Source organism: Ictidomys tridecemlineatus, chromosome 5 (genome assembly GCF_052094955.1).
Source record: "Ictidomys tridecemlineatus isolate mIctTri1 chromosome 5, mIctTri1.hap1, whole genome shotgun sequence".
NCBI classification, from domain to species: Eukaryota; Metazoa; Chordata; class Mammalia; order Rodentia; family Sciuridae; genus Ictidomys; species Ictidomys tridecemlineatus.
The window spans coordinates 14,535,758-14,552,587 of record NC_135481.1 but is presented as its reverse complement, the minus strand read 5'-3'; the positions used below and the strand labels follow the sequence as shown (position 1 = coordinate 14,552,587).

General features: G+C 33.9%; 1 protein-coding gene across 4 annotated transcripts in view; it reads left to right on the top strand.

Moving 5' to 3' along the window:
• The window catches only part of Glce (glucuronic acid epimerase), a 107,008-nt gene that overhangs the window by 41,888 nt on the left and 48,290 nt on the right, over positions 1–16,830 (top strand). The window contains exon 2 of one of the 4 annotated variants that reach the window (XM_078049391.1): positions 14,780–14,868. The exons of the other annotated variants lie outside the window; for them this stretch is intronic. The gene's annotated coding sequence lies outside the window, so the exon portion shown is untranslated. The remainder of the gene's footprint in view (positions 1–14,779; positions 14,869–16,830) is intronic. 4 annotated transcript variants of the gene reach the window in all.

Sequence of the window (16,830 nt, the reverse complement as noted above, 5' to 3'; positions counted from 1 at the left end):
GTTGATTCTAAAAAATGCTTCTCTTAGCAGCTTAAGGACCACAGCACATTTTAAACATTGGGTGGTAAAACAGACTATTGAAAGTTACCTATGCACCTTAGGGAACCTGGGCAGATCTTACTAATTATCCCATGCCTTTTTCTCAGCTCTACAACCTGAATTGCTAACGTTTCTGACCCGCAGAGGAAGGGGAACATCCAGGAGGGATTGGATGCGGGGTTGGGAGTGTTGCACGGCCCATACGGAGGCAAATGTGATTGGGGCTTTCCCTCAGTGCTGTTCATCTACCGATCACCCTAGATACCCCTGAGGGCTGTCGGAAGGGGGCTCAAGAGAAAGGAACCTTTGGAAACGTCTGAGAGTAGCCCAGACCGGGATTCCGCAGTTGTTCCAAACTCCTTCCTCCACCTCCACGCATCCGAGGCAGATCGGGATTCCGGACACTGTGTACTCACGCCAATTGCTCTCCAGGCCCAGACAGAAAGTTGGAAACGGCTTTGGCAGAACCCAACATGCCTGCTCTGTACCGAACAGGTGATTGAGAGCTGCTTAGGCCGAGAAACCTCTCACCCGAGTCTTGTAGAGTGGCGGCTGCACTAGTTGCATTTAAGTAGCCGACGGGTGCCCACCTTACCCTCCAGAAAGAAAGAGAGAAAGATGCACCTCAAACAGACAAGAGGCGCGTAGAAAGGCGCTTACCTCGGTGTAGAATATCTCGGTGGGACCTCCAAAATGTTACCGCTGTTGACCGGTGACGAGTTCTTGCTCCCCGATGTTGAAGAATAACACCAAAGAAGCACGCCGAGGCAAGGCCAGAGTAGAGATTAGAAATTTATTAAAGGACAGAAGAAAAGACTTCTCCCGGAGGAAGAAGGGGACCCAGAAGGTGGAATCCAGTTGGCGGGCAATGTGTTCCCCTTTTATAGGTTTGGTGATGGAATGTAGGTTGGAAGGCCCGAGGGGTGGGACACAGGTGGGCCTAATTATCACCTTTTGGGGTGGAATTATCACTTCTCTGGGATGGGCTATTTCCAAATCTGTTGGGGCTGTTGGTTAACATTTCTTTGAGGTGGACTTTGGCCTAGGGCCTTTTCAGAACTTCATTAACATTCCATGAGTTGTCCTGTTTTCCCTGAGTCATTCCCAGCATGGCCTCCATTTTAGATTTCACTGGATATTAGACCCGATTTACCTAACTACACTGACTACCTAACTTTAAATCTGGCTTCATTTTCCCTCCATACTTGAACCCTACTGTCCCATGTACCTTTCAAATGTATACTACTATCCAGGCATCTAAAGCACATTATTACATGTCTATTACTAGATTGTTAATAACCTTAATCCAATGTGATACTCAACTATTATTTCCTTGAGTACAGTGTTTTTACTCATCACTATATGCCTGTTAATTAGTTAGTTATTGCTATATAACAAGTTACTCCAAAATGTAACAGCTCAAAAAAAAAAAAATACTTGTCTTACAATTGGATTAGGAATCCAGGGGCAGCTTAAATGGGGCTCTTATAAGGCTCCCATCAATATGTTGAAATAGGCCTGCAGTGTTATCCAAAACCTTGCTGTAGAAAAATCCACTTTTTAGCCCACTTACGTGTCAATAGGTTCCATTTTCTCTCAGGCTGTTGGTCATAGACCTCCCTCTGGTTCTTGCCACATGGGCCCATGGAGCACCTTGTAGCTGATTTCATCAGAACAAGCAAGAGTAAAAGAATGCCAGCGTAGAGTGGCAGGAAAGACATCACGGCCTATAACCTAATCACAGAAGTGACACCCCATCACTTTTACCGTATTTTATTCTTCATAAGCAAGTTACTAGGTCTAGCCCACACTTAGAGGAAGATGGGATTACATAAGTGTGTGACTACTAGGTGGCAGGGATTATTAGGGGGCTTCTTTGAAGTCTGCCATCCAGTCCTCAACCCTGGTACTATAAGATGCTTGTTGAATAAATTAATCATTTTGTTAAGCACCCTCATTATTGGTAGCATATGTCTGTAAGAGGGCTGGGCAAGGGTAAGAATTCAGTTTGAGACTGTCAAACAGTAATTTGCTACTCAAGGATTCTTTGAACTCATGTTCCTAGTTTTGTTAATACTTTCCTTTTATGGGGCTGGGGATGTGGCTCAAGTGGTAGCGCGCTCACCTGGCATGCGTGCGGCCCGGGTTCGATCCTCATCACCACATACCAACAAAGATGTTGTGTCCGCCGAGAACCAAAAAATAAATATTAAAAATTCTCTCTCTCTCTCTCTCTCTCTCTCTCTCCTCTCACTCTCTCTTTAAAAAAAATAATTTCCTTTTATAAAATTGTTAATATTAATAAAAGTTTAAAATAGTTTTATATCTTTAGGAGCTAAACAAGACCAGGAGTGCTATTAAAATCATAATATATGTAGTATATTTTAACAGGACTTCAATAAATGATCTTATATTTTTACATAAGTCAAGCTTCCAGTAGTTCCCAACATACATACCATTTTGACTTGAATGAAGATGGACATAAAGATATATAAGAATATCTGTAATCGAGGTATAGCTGAATTTGATACTTTACTATAAAATACTTTTCTTTGTAATAATAATAATAATAGGCAGGAGTAACCATTGCATCATGGATTTCAAGGTTTTGTTTTGTTTGGTTCTTGTTTATTTTTTTTTCTTTGTATAGTTGAAGTAATTCAGTCTTAAGAACTAAAGAATCTATCCTAGACTCATAATTCTTTAGATATTAGAAATAACTTGTCCAACGTACCACTTTCCACATGAAGAAATAGCTACCCAGATAGGTACCCAAACTTGCTGGTAGTAGAGTTAGTGCCAGATCCCAAGCCTCCTGATTTATTCAGTGCCCTATACGATACCAAATTGCCAGTAATAAACCGTACTAAAATTGCTTAGGGATCTTTAAAAATGCTTATGCTGTTTCATTCTGAAACATTCAGATTTAATTGACTTTGGACACGGATTTTTAAGTGATCCTGAGGTGACTCTGGTGTACACCTTACCACCACAGGAAATTACTGTGCTTAAGGAATTGAAATCAGTAGGACCAACTTATGTCCATTCTCATTCTTAATCACGTTTGGCTAGGTTTTCATCAGGGTACAAAGAAAAGTCTTTACATTGAGAAACAACCCACAATTTTTGTGGCACAGAGGCTTTCTTAATAAAGCCTTTTTTTTTTTTTTTTTTTTTGCTGGTTTTGTGTTTTGTAAGTAAGATAGCCTGCAACAAATTTCTTCTTAATCATGAAATAGGAGAATAGTTTTTTGACACTGATCAGGCAGGGAGAATGTCTTCTGCCATCTGTGTTGTGGCATGATCTGCTGTTGTTTTAACTAGATAAAATTCTAATTACTGTTAAACAGATTGTTTATGGCGTTGTTTTTAATATTTTAGAACAAGTGTATAAATATAAAGAGGCAAAAGAAATGGTTCCAGATTTTAAAACAAAAGGCTATTCCTTTGAAAGTAAGTTAATCAGAATTTGATTCTCAGAACTTTTTTTTAAATTTTTTTTTGGTTGTAGATGGACACAATACCTTTATTTATTTTTATGTGGTGCTGTGGATCGAACCCAGTGCCTCACATGTGCAAGGTGAGTGCTCTACCACTGAGTCACAACCCCAGCCCTCACACAGGACTTTTTAATAACATTTTTCTGTTTCCATCCTTGGTACTGCATGCAGCAAGGAATGTGAAATTTGCAGTTTGATTGTAACCCTTCTGTGGTGCTGTCATATACTCTTTGGCATAGTGCTGATAAGAAATACTAATTCATGAATGGTAAGTGACATTTTGTTCCTTTAAACAAGATCTTTTCTACATAAGGTCAAATGTGGGAGTATGAAGTAGAAGAGTTAAGAAAAGGTGATTAATATCAGACTGAAGCATCTCAGAATTTTACGTCTTTTATTTAAGCAGTGTTGGGGTTATGACAAACTATATGTTTGGATTGCTATAGTAGAGGTAGTAGAGGGTTATTAGTTTTGTGTTGCTGCCATCAAAAATCACTGCAAATTTAGTAGCTTAAACAACAGATTTTTTTTTTTTTTTTTTAATTCCTAATAGTTCTGTAAATCAGTAGACCAACACAGGTTTTACTGGGCTGAAATAAACATTTCAGCAGGGCCATGTTTTTTTCTGGTAGCTATAGGGCAGGGTCATTTTCCTTGTTTATTCCAGCAATTCAATTCCTTGAGGTTCCAGCACTGAGATCCCAGTTGCTTTACTAGCTGTCAGATGAGGGCCTTCCCAACTCCTAGAATCCAACCACATTCCTTAGCTTGTTGCCACCTTCTAGGGCTTCCATTTTCCTTTTTCCCTCTCTGTCCCACTTTCTGTCTTCTTCCCCATATGTTAAAATTGGACTCATCTGGATAATTCAGGGTACTCTTTCCCATCTCAAGGTTTTTGACTGAAAAGTCCCTTTTGCAATGTTAACATAATCTAGGCTCCAGGGACAGTATTGGAGGGCCGTTAATACACCTATCAAATGTGTGAGGAAAGAAATTGGTCACTGGAGTCAATTGTCAGTATTTACATAGCTATTGAAAGCCTTAATTTATTCAACATATGGTTTTTGAGTGCTCACTGCATTGTAGTAGGCACTAGAGCTATCATGGTAAACAAGGCAAGACATGATTTCTGAACTTCATCTTGCTTCTCTTAGTAAAGACTCCAAAGTGCTAAATGCAACTCTGCAAATGGTATAATCTATAAGTTGGCAAAATTTTGCTTTTGCCCCCTAGATTCAACAGCTAGAAAACAATTACCCTATTTAAAAAAAAAAAAAAATCAGCAGTTGCTTTTAACTAGTATTCACTATAGTGAAGAATTGCTACCTAAGAAACATTTTAATTATTAAACTTCTTAATTTAGCTTTTCTCTAGATCGAATTTTGAAATAATGCAAGAAATTTACTATCTTGCTTACTATTTTTAGAAATTCTTCCTTCCTCATATAAAATTCTGTGTGTGTTCCCACTGTGTGTTGAGCCATCTACTTTTTATGGAAAAACCTTAAGATTCTTGACGATTGTTCAAAGATTTCCAAAGACAGTCTTAGTTTTTTCAGTTATAGTCAAAGTTACAATTTTACATTATATATGATTTTCATTATCACTTCAGTAATGATGGATTGGAGTATGCATAGATGTATAATACTTAAGAATAACCTACAAAGGCATTAATTTCAAACTTGGTCAGCACAGAACTTTTAATCAAAACATTAGTAAGTGGCTAAATATATTCCTAACCTAAGTTTGGACTACAAAGTATAACGTTATATGGGGCCTTTAGAATGTCTTCATAATTACAACAAATACCAAGCTTTCTATCTCAGGTCCCTTCTTGATTTTTTGCCACTTTAACATTAATTATAAATTCTTATCATTTTAACTCTTTGTAACTATAAACAAATAGTTGAAACTTTATTTCTGAAAGAACCTTTAGAATAATAGATGAAAAGTTAATTTGATTTGCTTAAGTAGAGATGGCTTTTTTGTCATTGTTAGAATGATATTAACTTGAGTGAAGGAAGTGACAGCTACTTAAGTTTTGCAGAGGTAGGTGGTTTATGCACTGTAATCTTAAAATGTTACTATGCATTGCTGATTTCTGAGTTTTTTGTTTTGCTTTGTTTTTTCTTTTAGCTCTTGAGTTTCATTTTGGTTTTGGGGTTTGTTTATTGTTTGTTTTTTTTGGCATCTCAGTGTCTGGAAATTGTAGCATTTAATTGGATTTAGTCCATAGGTAAAAATTCTCAAAAATGGAACATTTCAAGAGAACTGGAAGAATACTGGTGAATGATGCAGTAATAATGACTGAGATGACAGAGTGCTCATGGCTTTTGGTTGTTTCTGTTCGTTTCCGCCTAATCCTGACTAAAAGTCTCATGCTGAGCTGAAAGTATTTACCCAGTAATCTCAATTCATTGTCCATCCTTTAGGCTTTTGGGATCAGCCTTTCATTTAATTGCCCTGTATTATCTTTGAAAGCTGCTAGGTTTGTCTTCCTCTTTCCTCGTTTTTTTTTTTTTTTTTTTTTTTTGTTGTTGTTGTTGTGTTTTTGTTTTTTTTTTGTCTCTGGACTAAGCATATTTAATTTATTACCCATTGTAAGCACAGGATAGCAGAAGATTTTGTCTTGTCTTACTGTTGTTATATCCCCGGCATATAAAACAGTGCCTAGCACATTATATTATCTCAATAAACATTTGTTAATTAACACATATTTGAGTACTTTTTGTGTGCCAGGTGTTATTGTAGGCATTAAAGGCAAAAAAAGAACCTTGTTTCATGGAGCCTATGCCAAAAAACCAAAAGAAAGGAAGAAAAGAAAATAATTGAGGTATACTTGATTCTTTTGAAAAGGAGGGAGAACCTTCCATGTTTATTAACATTAAAATATAGGAATTACTTAAATATATTCAGTGTCACAGAGAGACAGATGGAATTTACTATTTTACTAAAAAATGTGGAAAGGTACATGCATCATTGGAAGTCAGACTTGGGTTATTAAAGCAGCCTTTGTTTGGTAAATTGAACATCTAGTGAGAAAATTTTATGAAGCAATAAGCATATAGATTTGCAGTAGGTGTTCTTTTTAATGGATATTGAAACTAAACTGACCTTAGTGAACTATTATAGATAATACCACAAATAACTTCAGTTAGAAATAATATGATACCAGATCTAAGTAATTTTTTTCCCCCAAATCTGTTTCTGGGGTAATAAACCTAAATTCTTGAAGCAGACCATTTCACTTCTAATTGAATGTAATATTAAGAGAACAAAAGGCCTTCAGGCAAAAATTGTTCCTTACAGAGGCTTTTTGTCTTCCATTTTAAATTAGAATACTTGTGAGCTGGCTTTTTAAAAAATGTTCAGGAGAGTTATTATCTTAGTACATACTTTTATTTAAATTAATTACTGTAATACATGGATTTTTTTGTGACTACATGTATATATAGCATAATGATACACTGGAAGTTTATAGTATTACTATATTAGTTAAGGTAAGATAAATAAACTCTTTTAGAAGAATAGAATTACTTCTGAAGTATTAATTTTTCTGGCTTATATACTTGCTTCCTCGTATCCTACTTACCCAAATAAAGTAACTGTCTTTTTTCTAATAATAAAAATGGAGATAAATTTTCAGAATGCTGTCTATACATTGAATTAATCATATCCCTCACTGCATTCTGTATTGACTGTAAGTAATTCTTTTTTTTAATATTTATTTTTTAGTTGTAGTTGGATACAATATCTTTAATTAATTTATTTATTTTTATGTGGTGCTGAGGATCAAACTCAAGGCCTCACCCATGTAGGCGAGTGCTCTGCTGCTGAGCCACAACCCCTGCCCCCAAATCAATATTCTTTAACAAAAATATTTAAGGAAGGTTCTTTAATGATGTTATTAAGCAGATGTCAGGATTTACACTTCAATTAGTGGAATTATGATTGTTGGCTGATTAGAATCCTTTGCAGGGATACACTGCCTAAAAGAAATAACATTTCCTCTATTGGTTCCTAATGATTTTATGTGTCGAGACTGAGCTAAGAAATTATGTCAGTTGCTGTGTCTTAAAAGTAGGCAGAATAAACAAGAGGATTTTTAAAGACTGTAAAATCCAAACTAAATATCCTAGAAAAGCCTTGATGACTTAAAGAAAGGCTTTTTAATTATCAGGAAAAAAAAATTTAAATGAACATGCAGTAAAACTGGCTTTACCTATGTACAGTTAATACATTTCATCAGGTATATAGAATTATTTAACCACCATCACAGTCCATATGCAGAACAGTACCATTAGTTCCAAAAACTCTTTTGAGCTCTCCCTATGTGGTCATACCCTCCCCTTGACTCCCAATTCCTGGCAGCCACTCTTTTCACTTTTGCCTTTTCAGAAATGGCCGTTAAATGGAATTATATAGTATGAGCCATTTGAAACTGTTATGTATGCATTCACTTAGCATAATGCTATTTAGGATTATTGTAAGTTATTTTGTATATTCATATTTCATTTCTTTTTTATTGATGAGTAGTGTTCAGTTGTATGGCACCACAGTTTATTTGTTCATTAATTAAAGAATATTTGGGTTGTGTCCAGTTTTTTACTTTTCTGAATAGAGCTGCTATAAACATTTATATACAGGATTTTGGCTAAATATAAATTTTCTTTTCTCTTGGATGAAAATACACAGGGGGGGTTTGCTGGGTCATGTGGTAAGTGTATATATTTAACTTTGTAAAAGACTGCTAACCTATTTTCTAAAATGACTATGCCAGCCGGATGTGACAATGCACACTTATAATCCCAGCTTTTCAGGAACCTGAGGCAGAAGGACTGGAAGTTTAAGGCCAACCTGGACAACTTAGTGAGACCCTATTTAAAAATTTAAAAAGGGTTAGGAAGTTACTCCGTGGTAGAGTGTTTGAGTAGTACGTGCAAGGCCCTGGGTTCATTTCCCAGTACTGCTAAATAAATAGATAACCATAGCATTTTGTATTACTATCATCAGTAAGTGTTCTTCTTGTTCTGCATTTTTATCAGCACTTAGTATGGTCATCTTTTTAATGAACTGTTCTAATTGATTTTATATTGCTATCTAATAATATTTATAATTCATATTTTCCTAATAGCTAAACATCAGATTCTTTTTTTCTTCCATACAAACTATATCCTTTTTGGTGAAGGGTCTGTTCAAGACTTTTGCCCATTTTTCAATAATAACAAACTTTTTATTTTGGAGCAGTTTTAAATTGATAGAAGAGTTATAAAGATAATACAAATATAAAGAGAATTGCATTATGTTCCTCATACATTGTCCCATAAAGTCAACATTTTTACAAAACCAAGGGCATTTATCAAAAGCAAGAAACCAACATCGGTACCTTAACATTTACCAAACTCCAAATTCCAAACTCAGATTTCACCAGATTTCCCATTACCCTCCTTTTCTTCTGGGATCCAAGCCAGGATTCCACACTACATTTGTCTTATCTCCTTAGTCGCCAACAGTTTCTCAGTCTTTCCTTTTTTTTCATGACCTTGATAGTTTTGAGTATAAGTCAAGGATTTTGTAAAATGTTCTGCAGTTTGCCTTTGTTTTTCTTATGTTTACACTCAAGTTATGGATTTTAAAGAATAACAGCAGAGAAATAAAGTGTACTTCTCCTCCCATCTTTTCAGGGAGTATGTGATGACAACATCATTTGGTAAGATAGTATTTGCCTGGTTTCTCCTCTGCAAATTTGTCTTTCTGTATTCTATCCTTTGGAAATGAGTTTCTGATTTCAGCCCACATTTAAGAGGTAGGATATTAAGTTTTATATTATGGGTAGAGTGTATCTATATACCTTATTAGGAATCCTATAAGGAAACTTTTGTTCCTTCTCTTCCATTTATTTATTTAATCACTTATGTCAATACATGTACTCATATGAGAGCAACTATGAACAGAGCAGGGAGGAAGAGCAGGAAGAAAAGATTAACATTAAACAGAGACATGAGATGGGAGGGAAAGGGAGAGAAAAGGGAAATTGCATGGAAATGAAGGGAGACCCTCATTGCTATACAAAATTACATATAAGAGGTTGTGAAGGGAATGGGAAAATAAACAAGGAGAGAAATGAATTACAGTAGATGGGGTAGAGAGAGAAGATGTGAGGTAAGGGGAGGGGGGATAGTAGAGGATAGGAAAGGTAGCAGAATACAACAATTACTAATAGGGCATTATGTAAAATTGTGGATGTGTAACTGACGTGATTCTGCAATCTGCATTTGGGGTAAAATTGGGAGTTCATAACCCACTTCAATCTAATGTATGAAATATGATATGTCAAGAGCTTTGTAATGTTGTGAACAACCAATAAAAAAAATAAAAAAATGCATGTACTCATTACATTGGTTTATTTTATTCTAATACAGAGTATCCCATTTATGATGGTTTGACTTACAAATTTTTCAACTTTACTATGGTGCAGATGTATACCTATACAACTTTTCTGCTTTTCCATTTTCAGTATATGCATGCAACAAAATATACATGAGGTACTCAATACTTCATTATTAAATAGGTTTTTGGGTCTGTGGCTCAGTGGTAAGAGTGCTTGCCTGGCATGTGTAAGGCACTGGGTTTGATCCTCAGCACCACATTAAATAAATAAATAAATAAATAAATAAAATGTTGTGCCTATCTACAACTAAACGCACACACACATATGTATACATATATATTTATTTTAAAAATAAAATAGGTTTTGTGTTAGAAGAAGTTGCCCAGTTGAAGGCTAATCTAAGTGTTCTGAGCACATTTAAGGTAGGCTAAGCTAAGCTCGTATGTTCAGTAAGTTAGTTGTATTAAATGCATTTTAACCTAGGATATTTTTAACGTATGTTGATTCTGTGGGTATGTAATGCTCATCGTAAGTCAATGAGTATGTTGCTTATTTTGTTAAAATTGTTCTAGTGTTAGTCTCTCTCTCACATTCAGATGTCAAATGTTCTTGTCTTTTTTGCATACTTACTTGATTTCTGCCACTGCAAAATAATACAGACTGTTGTATATTTTCTTAATGCTAAAACTACTAGAATCGACAATTTCCCCAAAGATATCCAGATTCCTTGTATCGGAGAATTGTGTTAAGAAACCAGTTTCTGGATGCTGGGTAGGCTTATTGCTATTGAAATATCACTGTTTCCAGACCTTCTCAGGAGACACATCTAGGAGATACAGGTGTGTAGTATACTAGCCCATATATCTATACATATGTATAATTGTTTGTTTCCACCCAAATTCATGTGTGTGATTTGAAACCCAGTACCAAAGCATTCATTCTAGGCTTCTCCACCTTGATTATCTGTAACTTTCCTCTTGAAAAGTGAGAAACTCAATTCCCATCATCCATTTACTTATTTGTTCCATTCTAGTAAAGCAAATCAGAATCTTTAACCAGTACCACAACGTGAAATAAATGTGCCCTAACCTCTTCAGTGAGGTTTTGTTTTAATTTATAATATAGTTAAAATTCATTTGTCACAGACTGCAGTTGGTTTTGAAACTCCACCAACATCTCAGTTGACTTTTTTTTTTTTGGTAGATTGATTTTTTTTTAAAATTTGCATTTATTAAAGTTCTGTCTTTTTGTTTTGACAAATGCATAGGATCACACACAGACCATACAAATTTCATCACACTAAAATTTCCCCAGCATATCCTCTTTGTGGTCAATTGCTTCTCTCTCTTCCAACCCCTGACAACCACTAATCTCATTTCTTTTCCTATAGAATGTCATACGAATGTAATCATATCTTGGTTTTCTTTCACTTAGCAAAATACGTTTAAGATTTATCCATGTTTCAGGAATCAAATAGTTCATTTCTTTTTATTCCTGTATGAGATTCTGTTGTATCAGTATACCACAGTTTATTTATTCACACATTGAAGAACATTTGGACTGCTTCTAGTTTTTGATGATTATGAATAAAGCATCATTAAGAATTCATGTACAGATTTTTTGGTGAATATAAGTTATTAGTTCTCTTGAGTAAATAGCTAGGTAATAGCTGGGTATTAGAGTAAGTGTGTACTTTAACTTTATAAGAAAGTGCCAAACTGTTTTTGAAAAGAGTTGAGCCATTTTTCATTCTCACTAAAAATGAATGATAGTTTCTATTGCTCTGCATCCTTGGTAGCCTTTGGTATTGCCAGGTTTTTGGTATTTTAACTAAAATTTAGTTATTCTAATCCATGAGCTTTTGCTCATACTTAAATTTTTTTCTTACTTTGGAGTTTTGAGAGTTAATATATTCTGGCAAGTTCTTTATTTTACATGTGATTTACAAATATTACCTCCCTGTCTACAGTTTATTTATCATAAAGATATCATGCCAAAGCAAAAGTTTTTAATTTTAGTAAAGTCAACTTATTACTTTTTATTATATGGATTGTGGTTTATGCCTAGTTCCAGATCACAAGGATTTTGTCATCTCTTTGTGTGTGTTTCATATTTTACATTTTTGATTTATGATTCATTTTGAGTTAACTTTTGTATAATGTGAGAAGTTTAGGTCAAGTTTTCCTTTTTTCTTTGCATTTAGATACTCAGTTGTTCTAACACCATTTGTCAAAAGACTGTCCCTTGCACCTTTATTAAAATTCATTTGGGCCAGGCACAGTGTCACACGCTTGTAATCCCAGCAGTTCAGGAGGCTGAGGTAGGAGGATTGCTAGTTCAAAGCCAGCCTCAGCAAAAGCGAGGCACTAAACAACTCAGTGAGACCTTGTCTCTAAATAAAATGCAAAATAGAGCTAGGGATGTGGCCCAGTGGTCAAGTACCTCTGAGTTCAGTCTTCTGGTACCAAAACAAAACAAAACAAAAGTCAGTTGGCCATGTTTATGGATATCTGTTTGTGGACATTCTACTCTATTTCATTGATTGGTATGTCTTTACCATTACCAATACCACATTGTCTTGGTAAGTGAGCTGAAGCCCTTAAAATTAAATAGTATAATTTCTTCAATTTTATTTTCTTTTAAATGGTTTTGGTTACTCTAGGTCTTTTGCTTTTCCATATTAACTTTAAAATCAGCTTCTAATATAATTACAAAAAAATATGGACTTTAGATTGTAGTTGTATTACATCTGTAGACCAGTTTGGGGAAAATTAACTTCATTTTACTGAATTGAGTTTTCCAGTCTAATGAACACAGTATTTCCTTCTATATATTTGGTATTCTTTGACTTATTTCATCAAGATTTTGTAGTTTTTAGCATGTAGATCATGTGTATGTATTATTATATTTATACATCTAAGTGTTCATTTTTATAGAGCTATTTTGAATGGTATAATTTTGAAATTTGGGGTTCCAATTGCTAATGTGTAGAAATGTGGTTGATGTTGACCTTATATTCTTTGACCTTAATAAAGTTATTTATTAGTTCTAGTAGGTTGTGTGTATATTTGTATTCCTTGAAATTTTCTGTATAATATCATTTGCAAATAGTTGTCTTTCTTCCATACCAATCTTATCAGTCTGGTGTTACTTCTTTTTAAAATATTTGGACAGCTAAATGAAACCACATGCACCTGGTTGTTTCCATTTTTTTTAAAAAAGGTTTTTACCTACAGAATCCATTTATTCAATAATTATGAAACTATGCAGATTCCATTTAGTCAATAGTTATGAAATTATGCCGCTTATATCCTGAATGAGTATTGGCACTTTGTGATTTCAGGGAATTGATTCATTTAATCTAAGTTGTTAAATTTGTGTGCATAGACTTGTTCGTAGTATACCCTTATTATCATTTAAATGTTTGTGGGGTTTGCAATAAGATTTCCTTGTTTTGTTTTTGTCAGTCTTGCTAGGAAGACTGGTGTTGACTTTTTTTTTTTTTTAATGAGCCAGATTTTGTTTTATTGATTTTTTTCTGTATTATTTTACACTTTTTAATTTCTTTGATTTCTTCTCATTATTTCATTCCTTCTGTTTGCTGGTGTTTAAGTTGCTCCTCTTTTTCTTGTTTCTTAAAGTAGAAGTGTAGATTATTAATTTTGCCATTGGTTTTCTAATAAAAATATTTTTAATGCCATAAATTATCCACTAAATACTACTTTACTTACATTTTATCCACTGGTTGAATATCATGCAGAACCTATATATAGAGAGGGTAGACAGTATTACATACCTTATGATATACATGTTATATTCATTTTACATTGAATTTTTAATACATTTTCTTAAAAATGTTTTTATTTATATAAGCTTTCTTTTCCCTTGCTAGCATTTGAGTGTAACAAGTTCAAAAAAACTCTTCATTTCCCCCCCAATCTCTTCTCTCTGTTGTTCAGGTTGGATAACTTTTATCAGTAGTAAATTCCCTGATTTTTTTTCTTCTGTCATCTCCATTATGTTGAGTTTATTTAATAACCTTTTTTTTTGGTTATTGATATTTTTCAATTTCCAAGATTTCCATTAGATTCTTTTTTATATTTTCTATTTCTTTGCTGAGCCTTCCTGTCTTTCTACTTGTTTCAAGAATGTTCTTGCTTGTTGAAGCACTTTGTGATAATTACTTTAATATCTTCATCAACAATTCCAACATCTGTTCTTGGTGTTGGCATTTTTCCCCAGGCAAGTTGAAATTTTCCTGTTTTTTTTTTTTTCCTAGTAATTTTGGATTATATCCTGAACATTTAACTACATAATATGAGATTTTGGATTTTGTTTTAAATCCAATGCAGAATGTTGATGTATTTGTTTTAGTAGGCAGTCCACCCAGTTAGGTTCTAACTGCAAGTTCTCCCTCAGAATTTTAGGACTCCATTGCTACTGTTGCTGCAGCTGCCACACATGGCTGGGCTAAGAGAATGGAAAGAAAAGGGGAAGAAAAAAGATTTCCACATTTTCTTGTGAATGTTAGAAGACCATTTTCCCTCTCTTCTAGTCACAGCTAGAGGGCCTCCCCTGAAGCTTTCCATTTGGACTGCTCTAGTACAGGCTGGATGATACCAGAGGGGATCAAAATGGTAATCTATCATTGCATCAGTGGTACTTTAAATTCTGATGCTCTTATACAATCTGTCTGCTACTGTTTACTTTTTAGAGTTCTTAAGTAGCTGTTCCAGGCATTCTATCCAGGTTTTGTAGCTATGTGCACTTGGAGAGGCAGGTTGGAGTGTGATTACTCCATTTTCTGCAGCTGGAACCTGACTTAAAGGTTTCTAATTTTGTTTCTCTAGGAATTTAACAAGAAACAAATTTTGATTCAACTATATTTTGAATTGAAGCCAGAAATATATTAGAGTTTAGATTCTTTCATTTGATTAAGGTGAGATTACTTAATAAAATATTATTGTACCCTTTATATTTTAATGTTTTATTAGCATTTTAATTTCCTAGTCTAACTGGAGATTCTGAGCTCAGAAAAAAATTTCATGGTCCCTTTATCATTTAAATACTTGTAACAACTATCAGATGGAAGTGAAACATGATTTTATGTTCACTGAAAGTCTTATGTATTGAAAATCAATTTTTTTTTTGCCTATAATAGAAATTAGCCCTGGCCACCTATTTTGTAAATAATGTTTTAATGGCTCATAGCCACACCCCTTTATTACATACCATCTATGGCTACCTTAGCATTATTGTGGAAGAGTTCATTAGTTGCAATAGTGTCTGTAGATTTCACATGCCTAAAATCTGTCTTTTGAGGAAAGTTTGCTCTTGGCCTAGAATATTGAATCGTGATATCTTACTGTACTGTGTAATAATTATGTGTGAAATGATAGCTGATTTTAGTTTTCAGTAAGGGTTGTCATATAAAAACTAACTCAAAATTTGAATATGTATGTTAAGAAATGTATATAGCTACAACAAACCTAGTATCTTGAAGTGAAATATCTATATAATTTCTTAGAGGAGATATTAGTTTTCTGGAATAATTGGTTTTAAAAGTAAGACCTAATGCTATAAGCAGTTACATGTCTTGGGTTTATTTCTGACTATAACTCTTAATTTTGCTTATATTTTCAAAAACAATAGTTTATATGATAAAGGTCAGGCTTGTTCCTGCTCTAAAAATGTATTCATATAAATTAATTATGTTTTACCTTTTCTAGCAGATTTTTTAAAAGCTGGTAATATTTTGGTATTAATGATTATATGCTTTTAATATCTGACCTAATATAAAATAATTGGTTTACAGGAGTTTTTAAAATGAAAAGAATTGCAATTATATTACCATTTATAACTACATTAGTGGGTAAAGTTGGAATTACGTTTCTCTGTGAGATTTAAATTGAATCATTTATATAGTTGGCCCTATATATCTCTGAGTTCTGCTTTGGCAGATTTAACCAACCTTAAGTCAAAAACATTCTCAAAAAAAATTGTACAAACTTAATTTTCATATGATTATTCCCTAAATAGTTGTTATACTATACTAAATAGTATAGTATAACAACTATTAACATAGCATTTACATTGTAGTTGATATTATAAGTAATCTTGAGATGATTTACAGTTATGGGTGGGTATGTGTAACTTATGTCATATACTGTGCCACTTTATGTGAGGCACTTCAGCATCCACATATTTTGGTATCCTTTGTGGGGGGTGGTACTGAATTCATCCCTGGTGGATATTGAGGGTTGAGTTTACTTGTTTGTGATTACTGAAATAATAAGTATTTAAAACTTGAAATAGAAGAAATTAAAATTTGAGCTTAGAAAGTATAAAATGTTTACCATGTTTCTTAGGAATCTCAGCTGAAGGGGGCAAAAATCATATTGTAAAAGTGTGCCATATTCAAAGTAAAGGAATTTCTCTGTTTGGAGCATTAAAATCAGCAGGGTGGGTATCTTAGTTTTGTTTTGTTTTTGTTTTTGTTTTTTGAGTTTTTTTGCGAGTTTCCAAGTAATTTTTTTTAAGTAAGTTTCTATAATCTTCATCTTGTAAAGTGCTATTTGATTTTAAAAACAGTCTCTTTTTGTTTTGTTTCTTTATTGAGACAAGGTCTTTCTATGTTGTGTAAGCTGGCCTTGAACTCCCACCTTAGCCTCCCAAATACAGCTGAGACCACAGGTGTGCACTATCAGGCCCAGCTGAAAAAAAGCTTCTTTTATATCATAATTTATATCACAAAAGCAGCTTATTTTATGCCTAAACTGATATATATTTGATTTTTTAATAGACTAGTATAAGGTATCTTTGTTAGCTTGTAATCTTACAAGGCATTTTTAAAACTTTATAAAGTTTACTTTTTATAAGGTAAAATCTGGCGATTTAAAAA